The sequence below is a fragment of the Pan paniscus genome, chromosome 10 (genome assembly GCF_029289425.2).
Source record: "Pan paniscus chromosome 10, NHGRI_mPanPan1-v2.0_pri, whole genome shotgun sequence".
NCBI lineage: Eukaryota > Metazoa > Chordata > Mammalia > Primates > Hominidae > Pan > Pan paniscus.
This window is the reverse complement of record NC_073259.2, coordinates 70787098-70800704: the sequence shown is the minus strand read 5'-3', so window position 1 is coordinate 70800704 and position 13607 is coordinate 70787098. Positions and strand designations below refer to the sequence as shown.

At 36.6% G+C, this 13607-nt stretch overlaps 1 protein-coding gene across 4 annotated transcripts in view; it reads left to right on the top strand.

Moving 5' to 3' along the window:
- Positions 1 to 13607, top strand: part of RASSF8 (Ras association domain family member 8) — a 77426-nt gene that overhangs the window by 26659 nt on the left and 37160 nt on the right. The gene's annotated exons all lie outside the window — the stretch shown is intronic.

Below are 13607 nucleotides of genomic sequence, written 5' to 3'. Positions count from 1 at the left end.
CCTCTTGAGGGGTCAGATCAAACCTCAAAGACTGGCCAAAGAACCCCACCCCCAATTTATTTGGATGAGACTATGAAGCAGTTTATACTCTAGAACATTGTTGAAAACAATAGAGCAATCAGCTGGGAATTGGTTGAGCTACAAAGCTGAGCGGGATACCAGATGGGGCAAAAGAGAGATAAGGGAAAGAGACAGAGTCCTGCTAACATGACACTGTCATTCCTGGTAAATGTGTGCATGCCCAATGCTGACCCTCTGAGGAGTAGCACCAAAGGCTTCACGCTGCAGGAGAAATAGACTTCCCAAAATAGTCAAGTTACTCAACAAATAAAGCAACAAAGACAAGCCCAGAGAGGGAGGAGAGGTCTCAGTAAATTCAGTTGATTAAATACATTACCTAAAATGTCCAGGTTTGAGCAAAAATCTGACACATGCAAAGAAACAGGAAAGTGTGCCCCATACACAAGAAAAACAGTAAACAACAAATTATGAAAGGACCCAGATGTGAAATTTAACAGAAAAAACTTAAAGGTCAGAGGAAACCATGCTTGTAGAAGTAAAGGAAGATATGATACACTGCCTTATCAAATTGAGAATATTGGTAAAGAGATAGAAATTATAAAAAAATTATAAAAAAGAATCAAATTGAAATTCTAGAGTAAAAAGTATAATAAAAAAAAATTTACTAAAGGGGCTCCACAGTTGATTTCTTTCTTTCTTTTTTTTTTTTGAGACAGAGTTTTATGCTCTTGTTGCCCAGGTTGGAGTGCAATGGCGCAATCTCGGCTCACTGCAACCTCCGCCTCCTGGGTTCAAGCAGTTCTCCTGCCTCAGCCTCCCGAGTAGCTGGGATTACAGGCATGTGCCTTCACAGCCTGTAATTTTGTATTTTTAGTAGAGACGGGGTTTTTCCATGTTGGTCAGGCTGATCTCAAACTCGCGACCTCAGGCGATCACCTACCTCGGCCTCCCAAAGTGCTGGGATTACAGGTGTGAGCCACCATGCCCGGCCAGTAGATTTCAACTGGCAGAAGAAATAACTAATGAGCCTGAAGATAGATAGGTAAAGATTATGTAATTCAAAAGACAGAAAAAGGAATGAAGAAAAATGAACACAGCCTCAGAGAAAAATATGGACATCATTAAGGGCACTGACCTATGTAATGGGAGTACTAGAAGGAGAGAGGGAAGAAAAAGGAATAAAAAAAGAAGTAGCTGAAAACTCCTCAGATTTGATAGAAAACATTATACTCTCAAAAAGCTCAACAATTTCCAAGTAAGATAGACACAGAGAGACACATCATAGTAAAAATGCTGAAAGATAAAGAGAAAATCTTAAAAAGCAGCAATAGAAAAGTGTTATTGCTTAAAAGGAAACATTAAGATTAATAGCTGACTTCTCATCGGAAACAATGAAAATCAGAAGTCAATGAGTGGGATGACTTTCAAAAAGCTGAAAAAGAATTTTTAACTAAGAATTTTATGCAAAATGAACACATTTCCAGATCAACTGAACTTGAGAGAATTTGTTGTTAACAAATCCATCTTAACAAGAAATACTAAAGGAAGATCTTTGGGATAAAAGCAAGTAACTCCAGACAGTAATTTGAATCCGCATTAAAAACAAAAAAAACAGGAAAGGTAATTAGTTAATTACAAAAGATAGTATAGATGCATGTTTGTTCTTTTTTTATTCTAGTAACTGATTTTAAAAGAAATTATAAAAAAAGTATAGATTTGATTGTTGAGTTTTCAAAAGATGGAGATGTAATATATTTCATAACATCAACACAAAGGAGATGATAGGTGATGCAAAGATGTATTGGAATAAGGAAATTATACCACATGATAAATCCACAGGAAGAAATGAAGAGAACGAGGAATGGTAAATAAGATTAACATAGCAAATTCTGTCTATATGCTTGCTATTCTTACTTACCTCAGCTCATTTATTTGATAGTCAAATAATTCTACAAAATAATAAGTGTAATGGTTAATAAGTGTAATGGTTTATTTTGGGGTTTGTAAGGTACATAGATATTGTCTTACATAGTATGTATCACAATAAAGACACAAAAACTGGGAAGAGGAAATACTTGTACTGGAATAACAATTCATTATTTTCTTTTTTTAAATTTTGAATTGAGATGAGGTCTTGCTCTGTTGCCCAGGCTGGTCTTGAACTCCTGGCCTCAAACAATCTTTCCACCCCAGCCTCCCCAAATGCTAGGATTACAGGGATGAGCCACCATGCCCAGCCTGGAGTAACATTTCTGTATCTCATTGGAATAAAGATCTCCTCACAAAGAAAAGATCTCCTCACTGGTAAATTCTGCCAAACATTTTAGCAAGAGTTAATACCAATTCTTCATGAACTCTTCCAAAAGTAGGATAGAACATGTCTCAGCTCATTCTGTGAGGCCAGAATTACCCTGATACCAAGACCAGACAAAACTTTACAAGAAAACTACACAGCAATTTTTAAATAAATACAGATGCAAAAATTCTCAAAAAATACTTGCAAACTAAATTTAGCAGTGTATAAAAATGACTGTACACTGTAACCAAGTGGGATTTTTCCTAGGAATGCAAGGGTTTGTTAGACATATAAAAGGTCAATTTAGGCCGGGCGCTGTGGCTCACGCCCATAATCCCAGCACTTTCGGAGGCTGAGGCAGGTGGATCACTAGTTTGGGAGATCGAGACCATCCTGGCTAACATGGTGAAACCTTGTCTCTACTAAAAAATACAAAAAATTAGCTGGGCGTGGTGGCGGGCGCCTGTAGCCCCAGCTACTTGGGAGGCTGAGGCAGGAGAATGGCATGAATCTGGGAGGCGGAGCTTGCAGTGAGCCAGGATCGTGCCACTGCACTCCAAAGCCTGGGCAACAGAGCGAGACTCCGTCTCAAAAAAAAAAAAGTCAATTTAATACACTACATCAATAGAATAAAGAACAAAAACTACATGATTATTTCAATAAAAAAAGCATTTGACAAAATTCAACACCTCTTTATGATAAAAAACACTCAACAAACTAGGAATAGAAGGGAACTTTGTCTACCTGATGAATGGCATATAAAAACACATGCACACACGCAGCCAAAAGACTGAATGCTTTCTCCTGAAGATCAGAAAGAAGGATTTCCACCCTTGCCATTTCTGTTCAACATTGTGATGAAGGTTTTAGGCGAGACACTTAGGCAAGAACATGAGATAAGAGGCATTCAGGGCCAGGCGTGGTGGCTCACGCCTGTAATCCCAGCACTTTGGGAGGCCGAGGTGGGCGGATCACGAGGTCAGGAGATCGAGACCATCCTGGCTAACACAGTGAAACCCCGTCTCTACTAAACATACAAAAAATTAGCCAGGTGTGTTGGCGGGCGCCTGTATTCCCAGCTACTCGGGACGGCAGGCTGAGGCAGGAGAATGGCGTGAACCCGGGAGATGGAGCTGGCAGTGAGCCGAGATCGCGCCGCTGCACTCTAGCCCTGGGCGACAGAGTGAGACTCTGTCTCAAAAAAAAAAAAAAGCATTCAGATTGGAAAGGAAAAAGAACTAACTCTGTTTGCAGAGAATACTACCTTGTATGGAAAAATCTTAAGGAATTCATTAAAAACCTATTAGAACTATTCAACAAGATTGCTGGATACAAGATCAGTATACAAAATTTAATTGCATTTCTATATACTATCAGTAAACAATTGAAAAATGAAATTCAGAAAATATTTCTATTTATAATATCAAAAAGAATAAAATGCTTAGGAATAAATTTCACAAAAAATTGCAAAAGTTATACACTGAAAACTATAATACATTGTTGAAAGAAATTAAAGACCAAAATAAAAGACATCTCATGTTCATGGATCTGTTGGATATCCAACTGCAAAAGAGTGCAGTTAGCCCCCTATATACACGTATATAAAAATTAAGTAGATCAAAGACTTAAATGTAAGAAGAAAAACTATAAAACTCTTAGACAACTTAGGCATAAATCCTCTTGATCCTGAATTAAATACTAGTTGCTTAGAAATGAGATCAAATGTGCAAGCAACAAAAGAAAAGATAGGTAAACAGGACATCATCAGAATTAAAGATTTGTGTTCACATGACACCATCAAAAGTGAAAAGACAACTTTAATGGGAAAATATTTGCAAATAATTTGATAAGGAGCTTGTTTTTAGAGTATATAAGAACTTCATCGTAAAAAAGACAAATAGTCCCATTAGAAAATTGACAAAGTATCTCAATAGACAAATATCTATGTACAAATGGCCAATCAGCAAATGAAAAGATGTTTGACATTATTAGCCTTCGGAGAAATGAAAATGAAAATAAGATATGATTTCATACTAAGTGGGCTGTAATATTAGTTAGTTTATTTTTTATTTTTTGAGATGGAGTCTCGCTTTGTTGCTCAGGCTGGAGTGCAGTGGCATGATCTTTCAGCTCACTGCAACCTCCACCTCCCGGGTTCAAGTGACTTTCCTGCCTCAGCCTCCCAAGTAGCTAGGATTACAGGTGCACACCACCATGTCTGGCTAATTTTTATATTTTTAGTCGGGACGGGGTTTCACCATGTTGCCCAGGCTGGTCTTGAACTCTTGACCTCAAGTGATCCGCCCGCCTCGGCCCCCCAAAGTGCTGGGATTATAGGCGTAATATTAATTTTAAAAGGCAGCTAATAAGGAGTGTGAGTGAGATTGTGAAGAATAGGAACTCTCATACACTGTTGGGGGGAATGTAAAATACTACAGCTACCTTGAAAAACAGTCTGGCAGTTCTTGAAAATGTTACACATAGAGTTATCATATGACCCAGCAATTCTGCTCCTAATTACATACCCAAGTGAAGTTAAAATATATGTCCATGCAAAAAGTTGTACATGAATGTTCATAGCAGCATTATTCATAATAGCCAAAAATAGAAACAACCCAAATGATCTGAATTAATAGATGTGATATAACAATACAATGAGATATTATTTGGCAATAAAAAAATGAAATACAGATATTTACTATAATATGGATGATTCTTGACCACATGTATGATTTTATTTATATGAAATATCCAGAGTAGGCAAATCCATAGAGACTGAAAGGAAGTAAATGATCGCCTATGGCTGGGGATTTGATGGGAAATGGGCAGTGAATGCTAATAGGTATGTGGGGTTTTTTTTGGGTAATGAGAATGTCCCAAAAGTAACTGGTGATAGTTCCATAATTTTGTGAATATATTTAAAACTATCAAGCTGTATGCCTTAAATAAGTGAATTGTATGGCATGTTAATGATATCTCAGTAAAGCTGTTGTTTAAACAAACAAACAGAAGCTGGATAGCACCGATAATTCACCATGGGTATGATTTAGGCAAGAAAGACACTGAAGGGTCAGCAGGCCCTCACTTAAGAGTTGGCCTTGACTATAAAAATATTGGCAGATGAATGGGTATTTATCTGGTTAAAGTTAAATGTACAAAATGCTTTCATGTTTTCATGATTCACTGCTTTAACCTGCTTTTATGATTAACCAGCCAGTTACCAGTCTCAACTGTGCTAAGAGACTTCTGCTGTGTGGTTGTGGCCTTGGAGCTGAGAATTTCCTGGAGATTAGATTGGAAAGTTACTAATCATTAAGCCATTGATAAGATTAAACATTTATTAAGCACCTATTATGTGTTAGGCACATCAACATGTAGTTTCAGTTGTTGAAGCCATGAGGGTTACTTTGGTCACCTAGGGAGAGAGGGGATAGAATGAGAAGCATAGAGGACTGAGCCAGAAATTCAATAATGTTAGCCTGAAAAAGAACAGCCCAGAAGATGACAGAGGGGAATGACCAGATGGGTGGGAGAAGCCATGGAAAACGGGATGTAGAAGTCAGGACAGAGGAGTGGCTGTGAGGAACGTCAGCTGTGCAGATGCTCTGGGGACATCAAAGATGGTGCAAGGAAATAGGAAACAGTATGAAGAAAGCCCATGCAGCATTGGGGTCTTGGTGAACCTGTTGGAACTATGTCATTGGTAAAGCAGGGGACAGATTATAGTTGATTTGGGAATAATGTAGATGAATTATAATTAAAAGAATTTGAGACTGTATAAATTTAATTTGTGTGTTTTTAAAATGTTTCACTCAGAACTTCATTTTCTTTCCCTGTACTCTTTGGGAGTATAGGTGATTTTATTTTCTAAAAGCCTTTTTCATTTTCTGAATATCTTTTAATGAGCGTACTTTTCCTATGTAGTTAGGGAAAAAAGTTGTTAGGTATCAAAAGATATAATGATGTGTGATAACCTTATTTGCCAGTGTGTTGGAATGTGAGACAATGAATTCTAACCAAGTATTTCACAAAGAAATTGCTAAGGACTTCTACTAGGCTGCTAAGTACCTTTTCTTTGGGATTTCCTTTGGTGCTACATGGAATAAATACTGTGCTTTGGAAGGTTGTAATTTCTTGGTAATCATAAATGTCTATATGTTCCTTGGCCACGTACATGAAATTATTAAAAACCACTCTAACCTTTGAATTTTACTTCTTGCAGCTACAGTAAGTGACAATAAATAGAATTGGGCCCTCTTAACTAACAGAATTGAAACAAAAGAGGTTGAAACTTTTGGTTGTCAGCTCCTTCTTGTATTATATGTAAGGAGGGGTGAATGAGGAAGAGTGTACTGGGTATATTTTGTATAAGGTGCTATGATGAATTAAAGGTCTCTTTATTATATGTAAGGAGGGATGAATGAGGAAGAGTGTTTGCTGAGTATGTTTTGTACAAGGCACTAGGATAGATTAAAGATCTCTTTCTCTCCAATTCTATTGTAAAAGTATATGTTGAATTCTGGAGGAACCCTGGCTAATTTGCTTTTTTTAAAAAAGCCAAATTTGGTACACAATACTTAGGTTTGACATGCAAAACTAATTGAAAAAAGCTGTATAAAATTTTACTGCAGTGTTAGCTGAAGAATGTCCAGGAATGGTTGTATTTATGATAACAGTAAGAATTCTGGAAACCTGTTCCAGTTTTCTCCATTATCCCTCATTAGCATGGTGCTATTCCACAAGTCTCTCTTCTCCCAGGGAACTGCATCCTGTCCCTCGCCCCTCAGTGATTTGTCTCATGTCTATCATGTAGATCACTTTAGCCTCTCAGGCTGTTTGCAGCTCTCCTCTTCTCCATTACCAGCATGTCTGCATTAGGGAGAGGTGTGGGGCAGGTCTAGCCTCACATATGTTTTAGCTGGGGAAAGAAGAACATTGCCAACCCATGTTATTTTTTATTATATTCCTTTAACAAATACACAGTAAGTGACAGTGCTTCAGAAGCCCTGCTTTTTAATCTGTCTGGGGAAGGGTGACCTCTGGTGGCTAAAACCATAAGCCCCAATTTCAAGAAACCAAAAGATTTCTTTTTACTGTTGTTTACATTATGTTCATATGTTTATGTTTTGCCACTTTTTATAATGTACTATATATTCATTAGAAGTAAATCAGTGTCTTCTGCCACCGTGTTTAAATGCGGCATCTTCTGTTAATCATCAGCTGTGCTCTGTACTCATGATTGGCCTTAATTTAAGATCCAAAATATTTCCTTAACAGATTATTTTTTGTTCTGAGGAACAAGACCATTTCCTTGGCACTCTTTTGTTATTAAAACTTAAAACTTCTCTGTTGGTTTAAATGTTGACCATTATTATTATAACAGAAAAACAGTTTTACCCACTGGTTAAAGGAAAAAAAAATCAATCTCAAACTATGACGTCCGAGTTATACTCCTGGCTACTATTTATCTTTGAATCAGCCGTCTAACCAACATTTAATTGGCTTGCTTCCTCAGAGATATTTATTCTTAACTTGTTTAGTCTGCCAGTAAATGACCACCAAATCGTCAGTTTTGTTTTTATTTCAGTCTTTGCTGGTTTGCTTATTTGTGCATCACTTTATTTAAAAAGAGTTTAGGGCAACTAATTTATTTTTTGTAAAAATAAATTTTGAAATAAAATGCAGCAAAAAGATAAAGTATCTTTCTCTTGGGATTTTGATTATGATACCGTATGTCTAAATTGTCTCAAAGTTGATTTCAGTTCATTTGTTTTCTAATATATAATTGATAAACATTATAGTGACTTGTATTAATTACACTTAGTGATAAAATAATTCTTAGTAGGTTTTTTCCCCCCAAGATCCAAATAATGTTTTATTCAGGAGAAAATAAAAGCCCATTTTATTCAAAAGCCTTGGTTTTTAAGTATTTTCTGTGACAGTGTAAATCTTCATTCTTTCTCATGGTTTATAAGCCCAGGTAGAGGGGCTACAAGAAGCAGAAACAAATTCATTCCATGTAATTGTGCTTGTTTTCAATGAAAGTTCTGCAGGGCTCTGTAGGATGACTTTTTAAAACCACTTGTCCGGATAAGATGGATTCTATTCCTTTTATTCCAGTATTGGGTTTTTGTCTATCACACATGGAAATGTTTTTACAGCCTGTGATGCTCTGCAGTGCTGTTACTAATGCCATAGTAAAAATGCTGAGATGTTGCAGTGCCACAGAAATTCCCACTTAGAAATACATGTTAGTCAAGTGAATAATATTTAACTTCTTTCTTTTCAAACCAAACAGACATCCCCGAAGTTATCTTTTTTTTTTTTCTAAACTTAGATTTTAGTAGATAAGCAGCCCAGATTAACTTCTAGAACAAAGTTAGGACCTAAAAAGTATTTCCTCACCCATACTGTACCAGACAAGTGCCTGGTTTTGGGGCTAGGTAAATAAGTATTTTAGGCTTTGCAGGCAATATGGTCTCTGTTGTTACTACTCAACTTCATTGTGGCACATGAGCAGCCATAGACAGTACGTAAATGAATGAATCCGACTGTTTTCAATTCAACTTTATTTACAAACCAGGTAGCAGGCCATAACTTGCAGACCCCTTCAAGATGGTCAGGAACAGTGAGTTGAAGCAGTAGGAAATATGATATTTCTTCTTAAATATGTCTGATTTCTGACCAGCTTTTACTGCTGCAGCTTTCAGTATAAATGAAGACTCTTTACAGTTATATAATGCCTGAGACAACAATCAAATAAGCTTTATTTTACAACTAGTAACTTGGTGCCAAATTTAACTTGTAGACTCCCCCCGCCCCATTTTTTTGAGGTATTATGAGGGTTTGTGATACTCTGCCAGTACATTGGGTTAGATTTCTGGATTACTTTGATTTTGCCAATTGTCAAACCTTTAAAATTCCAACACCCCAAGATGCTAGATTGTTTCAGTATTTTTTTTTCTAAACACTGCCATTTAACTTGGATTCTCAAAGTATATTTTGGCTCATCGTTACATGTGAGACCCATCCATCCTCATCATGATGGTGTGAAATCAGTGTAGAGTTCTTGAACTCAATCAGCAGCCCTTTGTTAAGCTTCTGCCACAGGCCCAGTAGAGTTACTAACAGGATTTGAGCCCAACTGAGGGCAGGGTCAGATTTGGTGGCAGTGTGCCAGGTGGATCACAGAGAGGTGTAAGCAACTATAAAATTATGAGGACCTGAGATGATAAAGGTTTGGAACTATTGCTGTTGGCAGTAAGAATGGTAAGTAGTTGGTGGTCTGAGAGACTTTAAAGTAAAGGACTAGAAAATGCTTGCCTGCTTCTAAAGGCACTTGTTAGGTGGGGTCTGCGGGATCAGAGTGGGAATGGGAGAACTTGAGAAAAAGAGGGTTAATAGAGATTTCAATAGCAGCCACACATGTAAAACTATAGATATTTCCATCATTTTTGAAAATATTTCTTATTCAGAGTAATCTAAAAAATCTGAGGAGATGCTTCAATGGCTTAATCTGACCTATATGTTTTGCTTATAAATATGTTTCAAAATATCCTGTTTCTCATCATCATGTTAGTTACTTTGATGAAATATATGTTTTGATTTACATTTATGTGCATGATGTCAGCAGCTTACAGTACATGAAGGAAACTTCCCATATCCCAGAAGTAGTGACTTAGGAGAACTATGGTCTTGAGATGCTTGGAAATTTTGTATCTGGAAAATTTACCAATCAGGGAATTTTCCATTGAGCTTGCTTTTTTGAAAAGGTCCTTCAGTTTGTAGCAGTTTGTTAGCCCAGTTTATCCTTTCTTGTGATGAGCTAGTCATTTTGCATTATCACATATAAAACTTTGAAATGTCTTTTAAAAAGTTTATGGGAATATTGTGTATGTTATTGCTTCATTTTCCCCGAAAGGAAGTGGGAGAAATTTGAGTCATTAATATACATTAAAATTCTGTGTATGTTTTTCGTACTCATAGCAGGTTGTTCCAAATCATCTAGGTAAGAAACTTTGGAATGTTGATAGAAAACAAACTTCTAGCACTGTTTGTTTGGAGAAGTATTTCCCAAAGTCAAGTTCTAGGACTCTTGGGACTGTTTCATGGCTGAGTCAAAGGTTCCCTTGTGACATGTGAATTTTTAGGAAGGAGAACAATGACAAATTTTTTTGAAATTGCTACATTAGCATGCAGCAAAAAATTCTGAGGGAAATGTTTCCTGGCAGTTTTTTTATTATATTTACCTGCAATTTATAGCCTAAGGGAGTTTTAACCCATGAAACCTCCAAATCTATTAAAAGTGAAAAGAGCTAGATAGATTTCATTAGCATGCGTAATGCCCAGTTTCCATACCCATCTATAATCATTTAAAGCAGGAATCGTAATGGGAATATGAGCCGAGAAATTCTGTTGATGTTTGAAATGCCTGGAGTGTCAACATAATTAAACAGCGTATGTACACAATTGGCCCTGCTCCAAAACCAGTGATTATGTGTCTAACATCAATCCCCATGTGTCTACAAAGCTGTTAGAGTAAACATCTGGAATCTTTTACTACCAAAGCTAAAATATTACATAATCAGTTAAAAGAAAGAGCTTCCTACCCACAGAGGTCCTGCAGAGAGCAATGTATGCTGTGATCTTGTTTTCAAGCAGGCCTGTCTTCTTTAGAGTAGCAACTAAATATATTAGATACTTCAACTATCCTTGAAATGTGACTTTTCTCCTGAGGTAAATACTAAGGATGGTTTAAATGTTGCTAAATGGTTCAGCTGAACCATAAATACTCTGTAATGAGACCAGAGGGGATCAAGTTGATCAGTGGGAGACCACATTCTTACCAAAACTGAGGCTCAGCTCTCAGGCCATTACAAGGTATGCTGGAGCTCCTTTGAGCAAAAGAATTTGGTATTTTCTCATGTATGTATTGAAGCACTAAGTAAAAATTGTGATCTTTCAGGTCATAACAGAAAACCCACAAATTGTTTTATAGCATGTTTTTGATTTCACAATATAAAATGACAAGAATAGTGAAATCTTCCACATCTTTTTATGTTTTTCCACTATATTTGCATTAAAGCTTAGGTATTATTTTCATTCTTTCATGCTAAAAGCACATTAGCATTTTCTAGAATGTAAGTGGTTTTGCTAGAAAAATGATATTAATATGATTATCCAGATTGTTATTTTGGAGGGAAAAAGGAAATAAGTTCTGCAAACACTGTTGGGTTTCTTTTTTTTAATGATGGAGGCATAAGATGAACATGAATAGTATCCATCTTCATAGAAAGAAAGAAACGTAGAGCCAAGTATTGAAATTTTTTAATGGCATATTTCTTTGTGGAGGTGAAAACTGTTTCTTTGCATTTAATATGCAAATCTGCCTTGTCCCTGTCAAGTTTGCCACCTTCCAGGTAAAGGTTGAATGCCAGGACTCTCAAATCAGCCTCCACTCAGATCTCAGCTCCCGTCTCGTACCAGTTGTATTGTCTCCAACTAGTTCACCTTTCTGAGCCTCCAGGGCCTCATTTGTAAAATGGGGATGAGAATAATAACATGACCTCAGTTGATTATTCAGAGTCGTTGTATGTGCCTAGCAAAGAGGAAGCACTTGGATCTGCTGGTGCCTTCTCCCCACCACCATCACGTCGACCAGACCCCAGCAAGCTAGCAGGGAGGTTGTGGTGGAGTGGGGAGAAAGATGTTCCAAGCAGAGGAAGCAATACATGGCAGGGCAGGGAGATGTGGCTGCCTCACAAAGGTGGGGAGTAGTTGAAGAACAGGCTGGAGTGAGGTGGGCAAATGGTAAGCACGTGGCACACTATTCAGCTAAGATAATCACAGCATTAGCTGGGATTTGGGGGTGAAGGGGTAGGAGTGAGGGGAGATGTGTCAACGTCCCTAAGTCCACAGGGGCAGGACAAAATAGCCCTATGGTCTGTCTAGGACAGAGGTGTTCGATCTTTTGGCTTCCCTGGGCCACATTGGAAGAAGAATTGACTTGGGCAACACATAAAATACACTAACAATAGCAGATGAAGTGAAAAAAAAAAATCTCATGATGTTTTAAGAAAGATTATGCATTTGTGTTGGGCCGCATTTAAAGCCATCTGGGCCGCATGCAGCCCGCAGGCCACGGGTTGGACAAGCTTGATCTAGGATTTCTATCATTCCTACCACTTCCAAAATTAAACTCATTCTTTTCAGTGGGAATGACTAAGCAAATAATCTTAGGGGGGAGAAAAAGATCATTATTCTTTCTGACAGGCTAAGTAACTCCTATTCCTTTTCCTCCAGCATTTATTTCCCATATTTCAAAATGAAGGAACCTCCTACTTTTTACATCCTAGCTAGAATGCATGAGGGGAAATCAAACAAGGGTGGGATAAGATCCAAACACAGCAAAATTATTTATTACATCTTTTCCATGTAATGTGCCTATTAAAATTCATGATATTTAAGCTACATTAAAAAAAAAAAACTAACTAAAAAACACCATACAGCAGATTCACCAAGTGTAGATGCATTCTCATTGGTTTGTTGTAGACTGCTTTTACCTTTCTAGGTACTATTTGTCATAGCATTTGGTTTTTAATTTCTGTGTGCATTAGTCACTATGAACTATCCTATTTTTGGTATTTATGGTGATTACTCTGGTGTTGCCCTATAAACTTTAATAGACGTTTTTCCAGTTGTCCAATACTACTGGTAAAAATTATTAATCCCTAGAGGTAAGGTTGGTTAATGAACTTCTCTTCTAGGCTGTACTAAGGCACTGACCCCTACTCTGTGGAAATGGCTTTCCAACCAGTTTTACTCTTGTATGATAAGTTGTAGGGTTTAGTGATAGCTAGTCCCTGTCTTCAAAGTTGGCTGAGAAGAATGCTACTTCAGCTAGAAACAGAAGAACTTCTTCACACGGTTAATATTTCTTTAAACAAAATGAAAGTGTTTATTGTAAGAGAAAAAATTTTAAGCCCAGAAAATACTGAAAAGATGAAATTATATTATTATATAATATAATTATATGAAATTATATAATGATATAATATAATTATATGAAATTATATATAAAAATTATATATAGTGTATATTTTATATTATGTATTGTATATATAATTATATATTGTATACATAATTATATATAATTTTATATTGTATACATAATTATATATATAATTTTATATAATTATATAATTTCACCTTTTCAGTATTTTCTCGGCTTAAAATTTTTTCTCTTACAATAAACACTTGTTTTTTTTTAAAGAAATGTTAACTGTGTGAA